Source organism: Lithobates pipiens, unplaced genomic scaffold, assembly GCF_037356315.1.
Source record: "Lithobates pipiens isolate NorthernLeopardFrog02 unplaced genomic scaffold, aLitPip1_a1.2 Scaffold_19, whole genome shotgun sequence".
NCBI lineage: Eukaryota > Metazoa > Chordata > Amphibia > Anura > Ranidae > Lithobates > Lithobates pipiens.
In genome coordinates, this window is record NW_027507764.1 from 590,316,637 (window position 1) to 590,335,239 (window position 18,603).

Genomic DNA, 18,603 nt, shown 5'->3' on the forward strand with positions numbered 1-18,603 from the left:
GGCTCCTCCCATGCACACAAGTATCACAGGCTCCTCCCATGCACACAAGTATCACAGGCTCCTCCCATGCACACAAGTATCACAGGCTCCTCCCATGCACACAAGGATCACAGGCTCCTCCCATGCACACAAGTATCACAGGTTCCTCCCATGCACACAAGTATCACAGGCTCCTCCCATGCACACAATTATCACAGGCTCCTCCCATGCACACAAGTATCACAGACTCCTCCCATGCACACAAGTATCACAGGCTCCTCCCATGCACACAAGTATCACAGGCTCCTCCCATGCACACAAGTATCACAGGCTCCTCCCATGCACACAAGGATCACAGGCTCCTCCCATGTACGTGTAGCACTGACTCCCGAAGGAGCGGCTGGTTTGATTGGGGCCTGCACTCTGGTAATAACACCCCACTAACTTGGCTCTCTATCCCTTTGACACAGCTGTGGTGCAATACAATACAGTACAATATAATACAATGCAAGGTACCTGTATTATAACCTCAGAAAAAAGGGAATTGTCCCCCAAAGTGGGGTTTTCTAGGCAGCAATAAATTAGAAAATATATATCAATGTTTAAAAATAGAAAAAGCTTTAATAGGACATATAAGTATCAGGAATGACAATAGTAGTACATTATGAACTATGATCCAGGAGGTAACAGCAAAACAGCATATATAAAACTAAACACAGGATTAGAGATATCAAAGCGCTAGGATTATTTAGTTTGAACGAAATCCTGATGCGTTTCGACCCCCACGGGTCATATTCAGAGGATTAAGCGCTGTAAAGAAGTTTACAATTATTAAAATATATCATTATCATCACTTAGACAGTAGTGATACAACATCTTCCTGTTTTGTATATAGTTACCAATCACATATGTTTTAGCAGTTTCTCCTGAATTTAAGATCCTCTCAAATTCTGCACCACGGCGGTCCCAGCGCGGGTCCCCGGTCGGGCCGGCGCACCGCGGATAAAGGACCGAGGCGCCACTGCGAAACTTGCGAGGAGTTACATGTATGGAAAGTCCCCCAAAGCCAAAATGTGGGGCGTGAGAGCAAGCAAGCCGCACCTGCGATTTGGGCATCAAATGGTAGCATCGTCAGTGCATTCCATAAGCACAGATTAAATTATATCCGTTTGTATTATATTAGTATCATTTTTTTTAAAAAGTGTAGATTTTTCGTAAGGCCAGTGGTCTATACTTTTTCATTAAATGGAATAATAGTGATAATAAATGAATTACTGACTCAAATGATTTAAGGTATGGTGGAATAAAATTATAATCTACAAAAAAGCGGACCAGTTTCAAAATAAATTAGCAGACTAGAAGGAGAAAAAAATAAAAATAAATGAATAATAAATAAAAAAAAATGTATTTATATGAAAAACCCTGGGGAAATATATATATATGTATATATATATATATATATTTTTTTTTTTCTTCTTCTTTCTTTCCTCCCCCTTCCCTTTTTACTTTCTTAATTTCCCCAGGGTTTTTTATATAAATATATGGATCATAGTTAATAATTTACTACTATTGTCATCCCTGATACTTTTAATAGGACATATAAGTATCAGGGATGACAATAGTAGTAAATTATGAACTATGAATTGATCTCGGGTTCCTCCTGTTTCCACTGATCATCCTTGAGATGTTTCTACAACATGATTGGAGGTCACCTGTGGTAAATCCAGGTGATTGGACATGATTTGGAAAGGCACACACCCAGGGCCGGTGCTAGACTATTTTGCACCCTAGGCAAGACCAGCTACTTGCGCCCCCCCCCCCCCCCCCCAAAAAAAAAAAAAAAAAAATAAAAAACATGCCCTGCATGGCTTTGTGAAGTGTCATTAAATAATAGCACAACACACTCTTTGATCACAGATCCCAGTGTGTATTGTGTGACAATCTGTCAGTTTTAATTATTTCACTGTGAACACCAGGGCCAATTGCAAGTGCGACTGCTCAGCCTGGATTACGAGCATCATGGGCCTGGTGCTGAAGATTTTGGTGGGCTCTGGATTATGAAGCCCCTTGCCCTGAATTATACATTACATTTTTCTTTACAGGCCCGCCTTAACCATCACTTGTGCCTAGGCATGCCTTTCATCCCCACCCACTGCATCTGGGACCCCTTTCTTCATCATCTACTGTGCCTGCAGCCTCCCTTGCTTTACCACCCACTGCGCCCACAGCCCTCTTCCCTCACCACCCAACATACCTATAGCCCCCCTTGATTGCAGAAATACTACAGGAGAGGGTCAGAGACTGCGGACAGAGTACAGGAGAGGGTCAGAGACTGCGGACAGGGTACAGGAGAGGGTCAGAGACTGCCGACAGGGTACAGGAGAGGGTCAGAGACTGCCGACAGGGTACAGGAGAGGGTCAGAGACTGCCGACACGGTACAGAAGAGGGTCAGAGACTGGGGACAGGGTACAGAAGAGGGTCAGAGACTGCCGACAGGGTACAGGAGAGGGTCAGAGACTGGGGACAGGGTACAGAAGAGGGTCAGAGACTGGGGACAGGGTACAGAAGAGGGTCAGAGACTGGGGACAGGGTACAGAAGAGGGTCAGAGACTGGGGACAGGGTACAGGAGAGGGTCAGAGACTGGGGACAGGGTACAGGAGAGGGTCAGAGACTGGGGACAGGGTACAGGAGAGGGTCAGAGACTGCCGACAGGGTACAGAAGAGGGTCAGAGACTGCCGACAGGGTACAGGAGAGGGTCAGAGACTGGGGACAGGGTACAGAAGAGGGTCAGAGACTGGGGACAGGGTACAGAAGAGGGTCAGAGACTGGGGACAGGGTACAGAAGAGGGTCAGAGACTGGGGACAGGGTACAGAAGAGGGTCAGAGACTGGGGACAGGGTACAGAAGAGGGTCAGAGACTGGGGACAGGGTACAGAAGAGGGTCAGAGACTGGGGACAGGGTACAGGAGAGGGTCAGAGACTAGGGACAGGGTACAGGAGAGGGTCAGAGACTGCCGACAGGGTACAGAAGAGGGTCAGAGACTGCCGACAGGGTACAGGAGAGGGTCAGAGACTGGGGACAGGGTACAGAAGAGGGTCAGAGACTGGGGACAGGGTACAGAAGAGGGTCAGAGACTGGGGACAGGGTACAGAAGAGGGTCAGAGACTGGGGACACGGTACAGAAGAGGGTCAGAGACTGCCGACAGGGTACAGGAGAGGGTCAGAGACTGGGGACAGGGTACAGGAGAGGGTCAGAGACTGCAGACAGGGTACAGGAGAGGGTCAGAGACTGCCGACAGGGTACAGGAGAGGGTCAGAGACTGGGGACAGGGTACAGGAGAGGGTCAGAGACTGCAGACAGGGTACAGGAGAGGGTCAGAGACTGCCGACAGGGTACAGGAGAGGGTCAGAGACTGCCGACAGGGTACAGGAGAGGGTCAGAGACTGGGGACAGGGTACAGAAGAGGGTCAGAGACTGGGGACACGGTACAGGAGAGGGTCAGAGACTGCCGACAGGGTACAGGAGAGGGTCAGAGACTGGGGACAGGGTACAGGAGAGGGTCAGAGACTGGGGACAGGGTACAGGAGAGGGTCAGAGACTGCCGACAGGGTACAGGAGAGGGTCAGAGACTGCCGACACGGTACAGAAGAGGGTCAGAGACTGCAGACACGGTACAGAAGAGGGTCAGAGACTGCCGACAGGGTACAGGAGAGGGTCAGAGACTGCGGACATAGTACAAGCGTTTCCTAGGCTAGCAGTGACCAGTGTGGAAAAACATTGATCACTGCAATATGTGTAAACAGGAGTTTACAAGATATAACAATGTGCCAAAAAAACAAAAAAAACTAACAGTAATTTCTCAAGCACAGGAGGACAGTAAATGGTTAACAGGTCTGAGACCTCCCAGCCTGACCAACCTAATTCCTTCAAAGATAAATAAAAGGTCAAACAAATCCTGGATGGACACATATAGCTATAGAAACAGCAGTCATTGCAGGTCTTGCAGAAGTCTAATCAGCATTCTCCTGTCCTGTGTTCAGTGTAAATAAATAAAACCACAGATAAGAAGCAGGGTGAGAAGACAAGGGGAAGTCACCCCGATCAGTGTGATCTCTGCATATCCTACACACAGCACAGGAGAAGGAGAACACTGATACGTTTCTGCAGCCAGCATTGGGACAAGTTTTATCTCATACCTTCCCCATGCTCAGGTATGTCGGGTCCTCTCCATCCCTCCCTGCTCTGACCAACATCTTCTGGTCAAATGTGGCGGGCTGGACAATACGATTGGCTAAGGAGTTAGTGGGAGGCGGAGCAACTCAGCAGTCACGCCCTCCCACTCAGAAGAGGAGCGCTATTGGCTCCCTGCCTTGTTACACACGTCCCTCTCCCTCCAGCATTGTGAAATCCTGGGAGGGAGAGGGGAGAAGCTGCACACCACAGCGCTCGGCTACCACCCTCCCGCCGCACTGAACTCCTTGCTCCCCGGGTCCCCTGTCAGTGGCTCTGCCGGGGAGCTTGGGGGTGGGAGAAGAGGAAGAAAGGGGAGGCAAGGGTCGGCTGCGCCCCTAGGCGGCAGTGCGCCCTAGGCGGCTGCCTAATCCGCCTAGTGGGTGCACCGGCCCTGCACACACCTGTCTATAGAAGGTCCCACGGCCAACAGTGCATGTCAGAGCACAAACCAAGCCATGAAGTCCAAGGAATTGTCTGTAGACCTCCAAGACAGTGCAACATAAATATGTCAAAATGAGAGTCAGATGAAGACTGACTTCCAGGTACACATACTGACAATGTTCTCCAACTTCCTTTGTAGCACTAACCCCCCGAAGGAGCTTCTGGTTTGATTGGGCTTACCGTTACCTTCTTCACCTCAATTTGCGTGTCTAGGGGTTTCCTGTGGTAGACGGCCCAGAAACTTCAGAGACTGACCACAGAATCCGCTTAAAGGGATTTTTATTTGCAAAAAACGTAGTTAACCTCCCTAGCGGTGATCCCGAGTCTGGCTCGGGTTGGGATTTTAGTTCCACGAGCGGTAACCCCCCAGCCAGACTCGGGGATCACATCGCTGGATACAGGGAGGACACAGGGAGAGGTACTTACCTTGTCCCCTGGATCCAGCGATGTCCTCCGTGCTGTGTGTGTGAGCTGTCCTCCGCTCAATTCACACATTGCGCGAATGCCGCCGAGCTCCGTTCCCTGCGACGTTTATGGCGCACGGGAGCGGAGATCGGCTCCAAATTCGAAAAAGTAAAAAGACACAAAACACACACAGCACTGTAATCTTACAGATTACAGTGCTGTATTAAAAAATACACACCCCCTTTGTCCCTAGTGGTCTGTGCAATGCCCTGCATGCACTTTTATATTATAAATACTCTTTTTTTTCTGCCTGGAATTTGGAGATTGTCCATAGCAACCAAAAAAGTGTCCCTTTTTCAGTGTTTTAGGATTTGATTACATTATTGAAAATTTTTAATTATTATTTATTATATTATAAACTTTATCATACCCGGGATGTCTGCTAGACTCTGGTTTGAACAGATTTAAGAGAGTTATTCCTAAGAATTACAGGACTACAATATAAAACGCCAAATTTCCATGCAAAATAATTGTACCGCTTTCAGCACCTAAAACCAGAACGGATCATACCGCCAGGGAGGTTAACAAACAGTCTCTTAGTATAGGATCAGAGGGTTAGGAGGAAAGTTCAGGTACTCTAAGCCCTTGTACACACGGTGGGAGAATCCGTCGGAATGTGTCCTATCGGACCGTGTTGTCGGATAATCCGACTGTGTGTGGTCTGCATCGGACTGATTCCGTCTGAATATCCGTCGGACCCAATTTTCCAACTTGTTGGAAATATTTCCCGACCAACTGGTTCGATCGGACCTAATCCGATCATGTGTAGAGAATTTTAATCGGACCAAGTGCCACGCATGCTCAGATCAAATTCCTACATCAAAGCTATTGGCTACTAGCGTGAATGTAGTCCCATCGTAACGAAATAACGTCATCACGTTCTGAAAGATCAGATTTTTCGCCAACTTTGTCCGGCCGTGTGTATGCAACAGTTTCGGACAAAATCCGACGGGCAAAATCCGACGGATTTGGTTGAGGAAATCTCCGACCGTGTGTACGGGGGCTTAGCCCCCGTACACACGGTCGGAGATTCCGACAACCAAATCTGTGATATTAGTGATATTAAAGGCAGAATTTTTTTTTTTTATATAGAAATAACAAACGTTATATTTATATGTAATGGTTTTGCACAGAGCAGCCCCGATCCTCCTCTTCTGGGGTTCCCTGGTCGGTGCTCCTGGCCCCTCCCTCCTGCCCCGAGAACAAGCAGCTTGCTATGGGGGCACCTGAGCAGGCTCTCTGCCGAGCCATTTGTGGCCATTCATACACAAAACGCAGCTCGGTCTCACTCCCACTCGTTCCTCATTGGCTCACTGACTGCCAATGACTCTCGCTGCTGAGGAGGAAGAGAACCAGGAAGTCTGCTGCTCATGTGTACATCACTGGATCGGAATGGGGTTCAGGTACTTTTTTTTTTTTTTTTTTGGGGGGGGGGGGGGGTGCACACAGAAGGTTTTTTTTACCGTTGTGCATAGAATTCATGAAGATAAAAAAACTTGATCCTTTCCAACCACTTTGTCAGTGTTGGGTGTAAAGACCCGAATGTGCCCTGGTATCAGCCTCGTGTAGTTCCTGTACAGCAGAGCTCAGACTGGGGTGGGGAGATGCAGCACAAGAAGCTGTGATCCAGCACTGCCCAGTGATGCAGGATGTGCCGACAAGAGGAAGAGAGAGCAGAGTGACAGTGATCGGGTCCGCTGCTTTTCCTTTCACCATCCAATCAGAAGATGGGGGAGGGACAAGACCTGTAAGTTTTATTGATCTGAAGTAGAGAAAGATCAGCTCCCCTGCCCTGCAGAGCTGTGTAATTCCAGGACTGGATGGACAGAAGTATAAATCCTTTGGCAGGTACAGTATCTCTCTTTTATACATCTCATCTTTGTGTTTCACTTTACTTCTGGAGTTCAGTTTTCAGTAAAAAAAAAAAGAAGGTGAGCAGCGATGTTTAACTTAGGGGTGTCCAACCCGCGGCCTGCGGGTCATGTGCAGCTCCTTAGAGTTTAGCATACGGCCCATCTGGAGGGATGCTGGGGATGCCGTGCAAACACAGCGGCCACGGCGACCGACACAGCCCAGCCCAGCCCATCCACGTCTGTAGGATTGCTGGGGATGCCGTGCAAGCATTGCAGTCATGGCCACTGAAACAGACAAGCCCGGACCATGCACGTCTGTAGAGACACCAGAGATGCCGTGCAAGCATTGCAGTCATGGGCACTGAAACAGACAAGTGGCCATGACTGCAATGCTTGCACGGACCATGCACATCTGTAGAGACCCCAGGGATGCCATGCAAGCATTGCAGTCATGGTGACCGACACAGACAAACCCAGTCCATGCACATCTGTAGAGACCCCAGGGATGCCGTACAAGCATTGCAGTCGTGGCCACTGAAACAGACAAGCCCAGACCATGCACGTCTGTAGAGACCCCAGGGATGCAGTACAAACATAGCAGCCATGGTGACCGATGCAGACAAGCCCAGTCCATGCACGTCTGTAGAGACGCCAGTGAGGCTGTGCAAGCATTACATCCACAGCGACCGACACAACCTAACCCATGTACGTCTCTAGGGAGGCCGGGGAGGCTGTGCAAACATAGCAGCCACAGCGACCGACACAGACAAGTCCAGCCCATACATGTCTATAGGGACACTGGGGAGGCCGTGAAAGCATTACATCCACAGCGACCGACACAACCTAACCCATGTACGTCTCTAGGGAGGCCGGGGAGGCTGTGCAAACATAGCAGCCACAGCGACCGACACAGACAAGTCCAGCCCATACATGTCTATAGGGACACTGGGGAGGCCGTGAAAGCATTACATCCACAGCGACCGACACAACCTAACCCATGTACGTCTCTAGGGAGGCCGGGGAGACCGTACAAACATAGCAGCCACAGCGACCGACACAGACAAGTCCAGCCCATACATGTCTATAGGGACACTGGGGAGGCCGTGAAAGCATTACATCCACAGCGACCGACACAACCTAACCCATGTACGTCTCTAGGGAGGCCGGGGAGGCTGTGCAAACATAGCAGCCACAGCGACCGACACAGACAAGTCCAGCCCATACATGTCTATAGGGACACTGGGGAGGCCGTGAAAGCATTACATCCACAGCGACCGACACAACCTAACCCATGTACGTCTCTAGGGAGGCCGGGGAGACCGTACAAACATAGCAGCCACAGCGACCGACACAGACAAGTCCAGCCCATACATGTCTATAGGGACACTGGGGAGGCCGTGAAAGCATTACATCCACAGCGACCGACACAACCTAACCCATGCACGTCTGTAGGGATTGCGGGGATGCTGGGCAAACATAGCGGCCACGACGACTGACACAGACAAACCCGGCCCATGCATGTCTGTAGGGACGCAGGGGATGCTGTGCAAACATTGCAACCATGGCCACTGGCACAGCACAGCCTGGCCCATGCATGTCTGTAGGGACGCTGGGGATGCTGTGCAAACATTACAGCCACAGCAACCAACACAGACAAGGCTGGCCCATTCACATCTGTAGGGATGCTGGGAAAACATAGTGGCCACGGAGACCGACACAGCCTAGTCCAGTGATGGCGAACCTTGGCACCCCAGATGTTTTGGAACTACATTTCCCATGATGCTCATGCACTCTTCAGTGTAGTGAAGCATCACGGGAAATGTGGTTCCAAAACATCTGGGGTGCCAAGGTTTGCCATCACTGGGCTAGCCCATGCACGTCAGTAGGAACACCGGGAATGCCATGCAAAAAGAGCATCCGTGGCAGCCTACATTGTTTTCCTAATCTGGCTACAAAGGTGGAAATGCACTTTAAACAATGTAACAATTCCTTTCTATTCACCTCCTGCACTGTGTGTGATCCCTGAGCAGCCAATCATTGATCTGCGTTCATTGCAGGGGGCGTGGTCATACAAAGGGGTCACATTTGGGTTTGATCTGTAATAAGAAAGTACATCCAGGTTTTTGTGACTCTCGGTTGTCATGGTAGCGGGTTGTCGGCAGATCTGGAAGGAAAAGCGCAGGACTCGGGACAAACATAAAATAATCCGGGCGCGGCTGACCTCACCGACAACGGGGGAGGGGAACCCCAATTGAGAATTGCTCAGCACCCTTTTTTTTGCCCAATGATAATTATTTTGTTGACAGATTTCACCAACCAGCAGCAAGAGCAAATGTATAAATTGTAACCAGGGGGAGAATGTGATGTTGGGGGAAGGGGGAGCATGGGATGTTGGGGGAAGAGGAGCATGGGATGTTGGGGGAAGGGGAGCATGGGATGTTGGGGGAAGGGGAGCATGGGATGTTGGGGGAAGGGGGAGCATGGGATGTTGGGGGAAGGGGAGCATGGGATGTTGGGGGAAGAGGAGCATGGGATGTTGGGGGAAGGGGAGCATGGGATGTTGGGGGAAGGGGAGCATTGGATGTTGGGGGAAGGGGGAGCATGGGATGTTGGGGGAAGAGGAGCATGGGATGTTGGGGGAAGGGGAGCATTGGATGTTGGGGGAAGGGGGAGCATGGGATGTTGGGGGAAGGGGGAGCATGGGATGTTGGGGGAAGGGGAGCATGGGATGTTGGGGGAAGAGGAGCATGGGATGTTGGGGGAAGGGGAGCATGGGATGTTGGGGGAAGGGGAGCATTGGATGTTGGGGGAAGGGGGAGCATGGGATGTTGGGGGAAGAGGAGCATGGGATGTTGGGGGAAGGGGAGCATTGGATGTTGGGGGAAGGGGGAGCATGGGATGTTGGGGGAAGCGGAGCATGGGATGTTGGGGGAAGGGGAGCATGGGATGTTGGGGGAAGGGGGAGCATGGGATGTTGGGGGAAGAGGAGCATGGGATGTTGGGGGAAGGGGAGCATTGGATGTTGGGGGAAGGGGGAGCATGGGATGTTGGGGGAAGAGGAGCATGGGATGTTGGGGGAAGGGGAGCATGGGATGTTGGGGGAAGGGGGAGCATGGGATGTTGGGGGAAGAGGAGCATGGGATGTTGGGGGAAGAGGAGCATGGGATGTTGGGGGAAGGGGAGCATGGGATGTTGGGGGAAGAAGAGCATGGGATGTTGGGGGAAGGGGAGCATGGGATGTTGGGGGAAGGGGGAGCATGGGATGTTGGGGGAAGGAGAGCATGGGATGTTGGGGGAAGGGGGAGCATGGGATGTTGGGGGAAGGGGGAGCATGGGATGTTGGGGGAAGGGGGAGCATGAGATGTTGGGGGAAGAGGAGCATGGGATGTTGGGGGAAGGGGAGCATGGGATGTTGGGGAAAGGGGAGCATGGGATGTTGGGGGAAGGAGAGCATGGGATGTTGGGGGAAGGGGGAGCATGGGATGTTGGGGGAAGGGGGAGCATGAGATGTTGGGGGAAGAGGAGCATGGGATGTTGGGGGAAGGGGAGCATGGGATGTTGGGGAAAGAGGAGCATGGGATGTTGGGGGAAGGGGAGCATTGGATGTTGGGGGAAGGGGAGCATGGGATGTTGGGGGAAGGGGGAGCATGGGATGTTGGGGGAAGGGGGAGCATGGGATGTTGGGGGAAGGGGGAGCATGGGATGTTGGGGGAAGGGGAGCATGGGATGTTGGGGGAAGGGGGAGCATGGGATGTTGGGGGAAGGAGAGCATGGGATGTTGGGGGAAGAGGAGCATGGGATGTTGGGGAAGGGGAGCATTGGATGTTGGGGGAAGGGGAGCATGGGATGTTGGGGGAAGGAGAGCATGGGATGTTGGGGGAAGAGGAGCATGGGATGTTGGGGGAAGAGGAGCATGGGATGTTGGGGGAAGAGGAGCATGGGATGTTGGGGGAAGGGGAGCATTGGATGTTGGGGGAAGGGGGAGCATGGGATGTTGGGGGAAGAGGAGCATGGGATGTTGGGGAAGGGGAGCATGGGATGTTGGGGGAAGGGGAGCATGGGATGTTGGGGGAAGGGGAGCATAGGATGTTGGGGGAAGGGAGCATTGGATATTGGGGGAAGGGGAGCATGGGATGTTGGGGGAAGGGGAGCATAGGATAGTGGGGGAAGGGGGAGCATGGGATGTTGGGGGAAGGGGAGCATAAGATGTTGGGGGAAGGGGAGCATAAGATGTTGGGGGAAGGGGAGCATTGGATGTTGGGGGAAGGGGAGCATGGGATGTTGGGGGAAGGGGAGCATGGGATGTTGGGGGAAGAGGAGCATGGGATGTTGGGGGAAAGGGGAGCATGGGATGTTGGGGAAAGAGGAGCATGGGATGTTGGGGGAAGAGGAGCATGGGATGTTGGGGGAAGGGGAGCATTGGATGTTGGGGGAAGGGGGAGCATGGGATGTTGGGGGAAGAGGAGCATGGGATGTTGGGGAAGGGGAGCATGGGATGTTGGGGGAAGGGGGAGCATGGGATGTTGGGGGAAGAGGAGCATGGGATGTTGGGGAAGGGGAGCATGGGATGTTGGGGGAAGGGGAGCATGGGATGTTGGGGGAAAGGGGAGCATGGGATGTTGGGGGAAGAGGAGCATGGGATGTTGGGGGAAGAGGAGCATGGGATGTTGGGGGAAGAGGAGCATGGGATGTTGGGGGAAGAGGAGCATGGGATGTTGGGGGAAGGGGAGCATTGGATGTTGGGGGAAGGGGGAGCATGGGATGTTGGGGGAAGAGGAGCATGGGATGTTGGGGAAGGGGAGCATGGGATGTTGGGGGAAGGGGGAGCATGGGATGTTGGGGGAAGAGGAGCATGGGATGTTGGGGAAGGGGAGCATGGGATGTTGGGGGAAGGGGAGCATGGGATGTTGGGGGAAAGGGGAGCATGGGATGTTGGGGGAAGAGGAGCATGGGATGTTGGGGGAAGAGGAGCATGGGATGTTGGGGGAAGAGGAGCATGGGATGTTGGGGGAAGGGGAGCATTGGATGTTGGGGGAAGGGGGAGCATGGGATGTTGGGGGAAGAGGAGCATGGGATGTTGGGGAAGGGGAGCATGGGATGTTGGGGGAAGGGGGAGCATGGGATGTTGGGGGAAGAGGAGCATGGGATGTTGGGGAAGGGGAGCATGGGATGTTGGGGGAAGGGGAGCATAGGATGTTGGGGGAAGGGGAGCATGGGATATTGGGGGAAGGGGAGCATGGGATGTTGGGGGAAGGGGGAGCATGGGATGTTGGGGGAAGGGGAGCATAGGATAGTGGGGGAAGGGGGAGCATGGGATGTTGGGGGAAGGGGAGCATGGGATGTTGGGGGAAGAGGAGCATGGGATGTTGGGGGAAGGGGAGCATGGGATGTTGGGGGAAGGGGAGCATTGGATGTTGGGGGAAGGGGGAGCATGGGATGTTGGGGGAAGAGGAGCATGGGATGTTGGGGGAAGAGGAGCATGGGATGTTGGGGGAAGGGGAGCATTGGATGTTGGGGGAAGGGGGAGCATGGGATGTTGGGGTAAGAGGAGCATGGGATGTTGGGGGAAGGGGAGCATTGGATGTTGGGGGAAGGGGGAGCATGGGATGTTGGGGGAAGGGGGAGCATGGGATGTTGGGGGAAGAAGAGCATGGGATGTTGGGGGAAGGGGAGCATGGGATGTTGGGGGAAGGGGGAGCATGGGATGTTGGGGGAAGGAGAGCATGGGATGTTGGGGGAAGGGGGAGCATGGGATGTTGGGGGAAGAGGAGCATGGGATGTTGGGGGAAGAGGAGCATGGGATGTTGGGGGAAGGGGAGCATGGGATGTTGGGGGAAAGGGGAGCATGGGATGTTGGGGGAAGAGGAGCATGGGATGTTGGGGGAAGAGGAGCATGGGATGTTGGGGGAAGGGGAGCATTGGATGTTGGGGGAAGGGGGAGCATGGGATGTTGGGGGAAGAGGAGCATGGGATGTTGGGGAAGGGGGAGCATGGGATGTTGGGGGAAGGGGAGCATGGGATGTTGGGGAAGGGGAGCATGGGATGTTGGGGAAGGGGAGCATGGGATGTTGGGGGAAGAGGAGCATGGGATGTTGGGGGAAGAGGAGCATGGGATGTTGGGGAAGGGGAGCATGGGATGTTGGGGGAAGGGGGAGCATGGGATGTTGGGGGAAGAAGAGCATGGGATGTTGGGGGAAGGGGAGCATGGGATGTTGGGGGAAGGGGGAGCATGGGATGTTGGGGGAAGGAGAGCATGGGATGTTGGGGGAAGGGGGAGCATGGGATGTTGGGGGAAGAGGAGCATGGGATGTTGGGGGAAGAGGAGCATGGGATGTTGGGGGAAGGGGAGCATGGGATGTTGGGGGAAAGGGGAGCATGGGATGTTGGGGGAAGAGGAGCATGGGATGTTGGGGGAAGAGGAGCATGGGATGTTGGGGGAAGGGGAGCATTGGATGTTGGGGGAAGGGGGAGCATGGGATGTTGGGGGAAGAGGAGCATGGGATGTTGGGGAAGGGGGAGCATGGGATGTTGGGGGAAGGGGAGCATGGGATGTTGGGGAAGGGGAGCATGGGATGTTGGGGGAAGAGGAGCATGGGATGTTGGGGAAGGGGAGCATGGGATGTTGGGGGAAGGGGAGCATAGGATGTTGGGGGAAGGGGAGCATAGGATGTTGGGGGAAGGGAGCATTGGATATTGGGGGAAGGGGAGCATGGGATGTTGGGGGAAGGGGGAGCATGGGATGTTGGGGGAAGGGGAGCATAGGATAGTGGGGGAAGGGGGAGCATGGGATGTTGGGGGAAGGGGAGCATAAGATGTTGGGGGAAGGGGAGCATAGGATGTTGGGGGAAGGGGAGCATTGGATGTTGGGGGAAGGGGAGCATGGGATGTTGGGGGAAGGGGAGCATGGGATGTTGGGGGAAGGGGAGCATGGGATGTTGGGGGAAGGGGAGCATGGGGTGTTGGGGGGGGGGTGCAGGAGATGCAGGGGGAAGGGAGGTGTAGGTGGGAAAGCGTACAGGAGATTCAGGTAGATGGAGTGCAGGGGGTGGAAAAGGGAAGGGGTGCAGAGGATGTGGGGGGAGGGATGCAGGGTATGTAGAAAAAAAGATGTGCAGAGGAGGGAGGTGTGCAAGTTATATAGAAGGAAAGGAGTGCAAGGGATGTAGGGGTATAGTGTCCAGGGGATGGGGTTACAGAGAATGTAGGGGGGGGGCGCAGGGCATGTAGAAGAAAAGGGGCACAGGGGACTTAAAAGAAAAGGAGTGCAGGGGATGTACAAGGGAGGAGTGCAGGGGATGTACAAGGGAGGAGTGCAGGGGATGTACAAGGGAGGAGTGCAGGGGATGTACAAGGGAGGAGTGCAGGGGATGAAGGGGAAGGGATACAGGGGAAGTAGGGCTAAGTGGTGCAGGGAATGTGGAAGCAGGTGCAGAGGATGTAGGGGGAGGGGTACAGGGTATGTAGAAGAAAAGGGGTACAGGGGATGTAGGGAAGAGGGGTGCAAGGAATGTAGAAGAAAAAGAGTGCAGGGGATGTAGGGGGTAGGAGGTGGAGGTGAAGTTGGGGGAAGGGCAGAGGAAATGTAGGTTAAAGGATGCGGGGGAGGGGGGAGTCAGAAGGCTCTCTACAGTTCAGGAAACATTTCTGGTCTTTGCTGTCTGGTGATCTGTGCAGCCATAAAGTAGTACTGTATATAAAGCTGACCCAATGTCGCCCCCTACTGCACCTTCTAGCAGTGTTTTTTCTAAAATAAACACACGACACACATGGGGCGGGGCATTAATAAAGGGGTGTGGTCATTCCTGTGTGCCTAGGCATCATTCCACATTATAAATGATTTGCTGTTAGAGAATTTCTGGATTCAAGCCATGGCCGGTGATGTCAGAGTACTGGGAAAAGAAAAAACCCGAAGCCTTGCCTGGCCTCCCCCTGAGAATGCCAATCGCCTGGCTGCCTCTCATTTGGATCAGCGTGCCAGCCAGGCAACTAGTATTTTCTGAAGACGTGTCCCTGGCACTGTCCATCTATATACACACAGTATACAGAGTCCCTGCCGATCTATATACACACCGTATACAGAGTCCCTGTCAGGCTATATACACACAGTATACAGAGTCCCTGTCAGTCTATATACACACAGTATACAGAGTCCCTGCCGATCTATATACACACCGTATACAGAGTCCCTGTCAGGCTATATACACACAGTATACAGAGTCCCTGTCAGTCTATATACACACAGTATACAGAGTCCCTGTCAGTCTATATACACACAGTATACAGAGTCCCTGTCAGTCTATATACACACAGTATACAGAGTCCCTGCCGATCTATATACACACCGTATACAGAGTCCCTGTCAGTCTATATACACACAGTATACAGAGTCCCTGTCAGTCTATATACACACAGTATACAGAGTCCCTGTCAGTCTATATACACACAGTATACAGAGTCCCTGTCAGGCTATATACACACAGTATACAGAGTCCCTGTCAGGCTATATACACACAGTATACAGAGTCCCTGTCAGTCTATATACACACAGTATACAGAGTCCCTGTCAGTCTATATACACACAGTATACAGAGTCCCTGCCGATCTATATACACACCGTATACAGAGTCCCTGTCAGTCTATATACACACAGTATACAGAGTCCCTGTCAGTCTATATACACACAGTATACAGAGTCTCTGTCAGTCTATATACACACAGTATGCAGAGTCCCTGTCAGTCTATACACACAGCATACAGAGTCCCTGTCAGTCTATATACACACAGTATACAGAGTCCCTGTCAGTCTATATACACACATTATACAGAGTCCCTGTCAGTCTATATACACACAGTATACAGAGTCCCTGTCAGTCTATATACACACAGTATACAGAGTCCCTGTCAGTCTATATACACACAGTATACAGAGTCCCTGTCAGTCTATATACACACAGTATACAGAGTCCCTGTCAGTCTATATACACACAGTATACAGAGTCCCTGTCAGTCTATATACACACAGCATACAGAGTCCCTGTCAGTCTATATACACACAGTATACAGAGTCCCTGCCGATCTATATACACACCGTATACAGAGTCCCTGTCAGTCTATATACACACCGTATACAGAGTCCCTGTCAGTCTATATACACACAGTATACAGAGTCCCTGTCAGTCTATATACACACATTACACAGAGTCCCTGTCAGTCTATATACACACAGTATACAGAGTCTCTGTCAGTCTATATACACACAGTATGCAGAGTCCCTGTCAGTCTATACACACAGCATACAGAGTCCCTGTCAGTCTATATACACACAGTATACAGAGTCCCTGTCAGTCTATATACACACAGTATACAGAGTCCCTGTCAGTCTATATACACACATTATACAGAGTCCCTGTCAGTCTATATACACACAGTATACAGAGTCCCTGTCAGTCTATATACACACATTATACAGAGTCCCTGTCAGTCTATATACACACATTATACAGAGTCCCTGTCAGTCTATATACACACAGTATACAGAGTCCCTGTCAGTCTATATACACACAGTATACAGAGTCCCTGTCAGTCTATATACACACAGTATACAGAGTCCCTGTCAGTCTATATACACACAGTATACAGAGTCCCTGCCGATCTATATACACACCGTATACAGAGTCCCTGTCAGTCTATATACACACAGTATACAGAGTCCCTGTCAGTCTATACACACAGCATACAGAGTCCCTGTCAGTCTATATACACACAGTATACAGAGTCCCTGTCAGTCTATATACACACAGTATACAGAGTCCCTGCCGATCTATATACACACCGTATACAGAGTCCCTGTCAGGCTATATACACACAGTATACAGAGTCCCTGTCAGGCTATATACACACAGTATACAGAGTCCCTGTCAGTCTATATACACACAGTATACAGAGTCCCTGTCAGTCTATATACACACAGTATACAGAGTCCCTGCCGATCTATATACACACCGTATACAGAGTCCCTGTCAGTCTATATACACACAGTATACAGAGTCCCTGTCAGTCTATATACACACAGTATACAGAGTCTCTGTCAGTCTATATACACACAGTATGCAGAGTCCCTGTCAGTCTATACACACAGCATACAGAGTCCCTGTCAGTCTATATACACACAGTATACAGAGTCCCTGCCGATCTATATACACACCGTATACAGAGTCCCTGTCAGTCTATATACACACAGTATACAGAGTCCCTGTCAGTCTATATACACACAGTATACAGAGTCTCTGTCAGTCTATATACACACAGTATGCAGAGTCCCTGTCAGTCTATACACACAGCATACAGAGTCCCTGTCAGTCTATATACACACAGTATACAGAGTCCCTGTCAGTCTATATACACACATTATACAGAGTCCCTGTCAGTCTATATACACACAGTATACAGAGTCCCTGTCAGTCTATATACACACAGTATACAGAGTCCCTGTCAGTCTATATACACACAGTATACAGAGTCCCTGTCAGTCTATATACACACAGTATACAGAGTCCCTGTCAGTCTATATACACACAGTATACAGAGTCCCTGTCAGTCTATATACACACAGTATACAGAGTCCCTGCCGATCTATATACACACCGTATACAGAGTCCCTGTCAGTCTATATACACACCGTATACAGAGTCCCTGTCAGTCTATATACACACAGTATACAGAGTCCCTGTCAGTCTATATACACACATTACACAGAGTCCCTGTCAGTCTATATACACACAGTATACAGAGTCTCTGTCAGTCTATATACACACAGTATGCAGAGTCCCTGTCAGTCTATACACACAGCATACAGAGTCCCTGTCAGTCTATATACACACAGTATACAGAGTCCCTGTCAGTCTATATACACACAGTATACAGAGTCCCTGTCAGTCTATATACACACATTATACAGAGTCCCTGTCAGTCTATATACACACAGTATACAGAGTCCCTGTCAGTCTATATACACACATTATACAGAGTCCCTGTCAGTCTATATACACACATTATACAGAGTCCCTGTCAGTCTATATACACACAGTATACAGAGTCTCTGTCAGTCTATATACACACAGTATACAGAGTCCCTGTCAGTCTATATACACACAGTATACAGAGTCCCTGTCAGTCTATATACACACAGTATACAGAGTCTGTCAGTCTATATACACACAGTATACAGATTCCCTGTCAGTCTATATGCACACAGTATACAGAGTCCCTGTCAGTCTATATACACACAGTATACAGAGTCCCTGTCAGTCTATACACACACAGTATACAGAGTCCCTGTCAGTCTATATACACACAGTATACAGAGTCCCTGTCAGTCTATATACACACAGTATACAGAGTCCCTGTCAGTCTATACACACACAGTATACAGAGTCCCTGTCAGTCTATATACACACAGTATGCAGAGTCCCTGTCAGTCTATACACACAGCATACAGAGTCCCTGTCAGTCTATATACACACAGTATACAGAGTCCCTGTCAGTCTATATACACACCGTATACAGAGTCCCTGTCAGTCTATACACACAGTATACAGAGTCCCTGTCAGTCTATACACACACAGTAT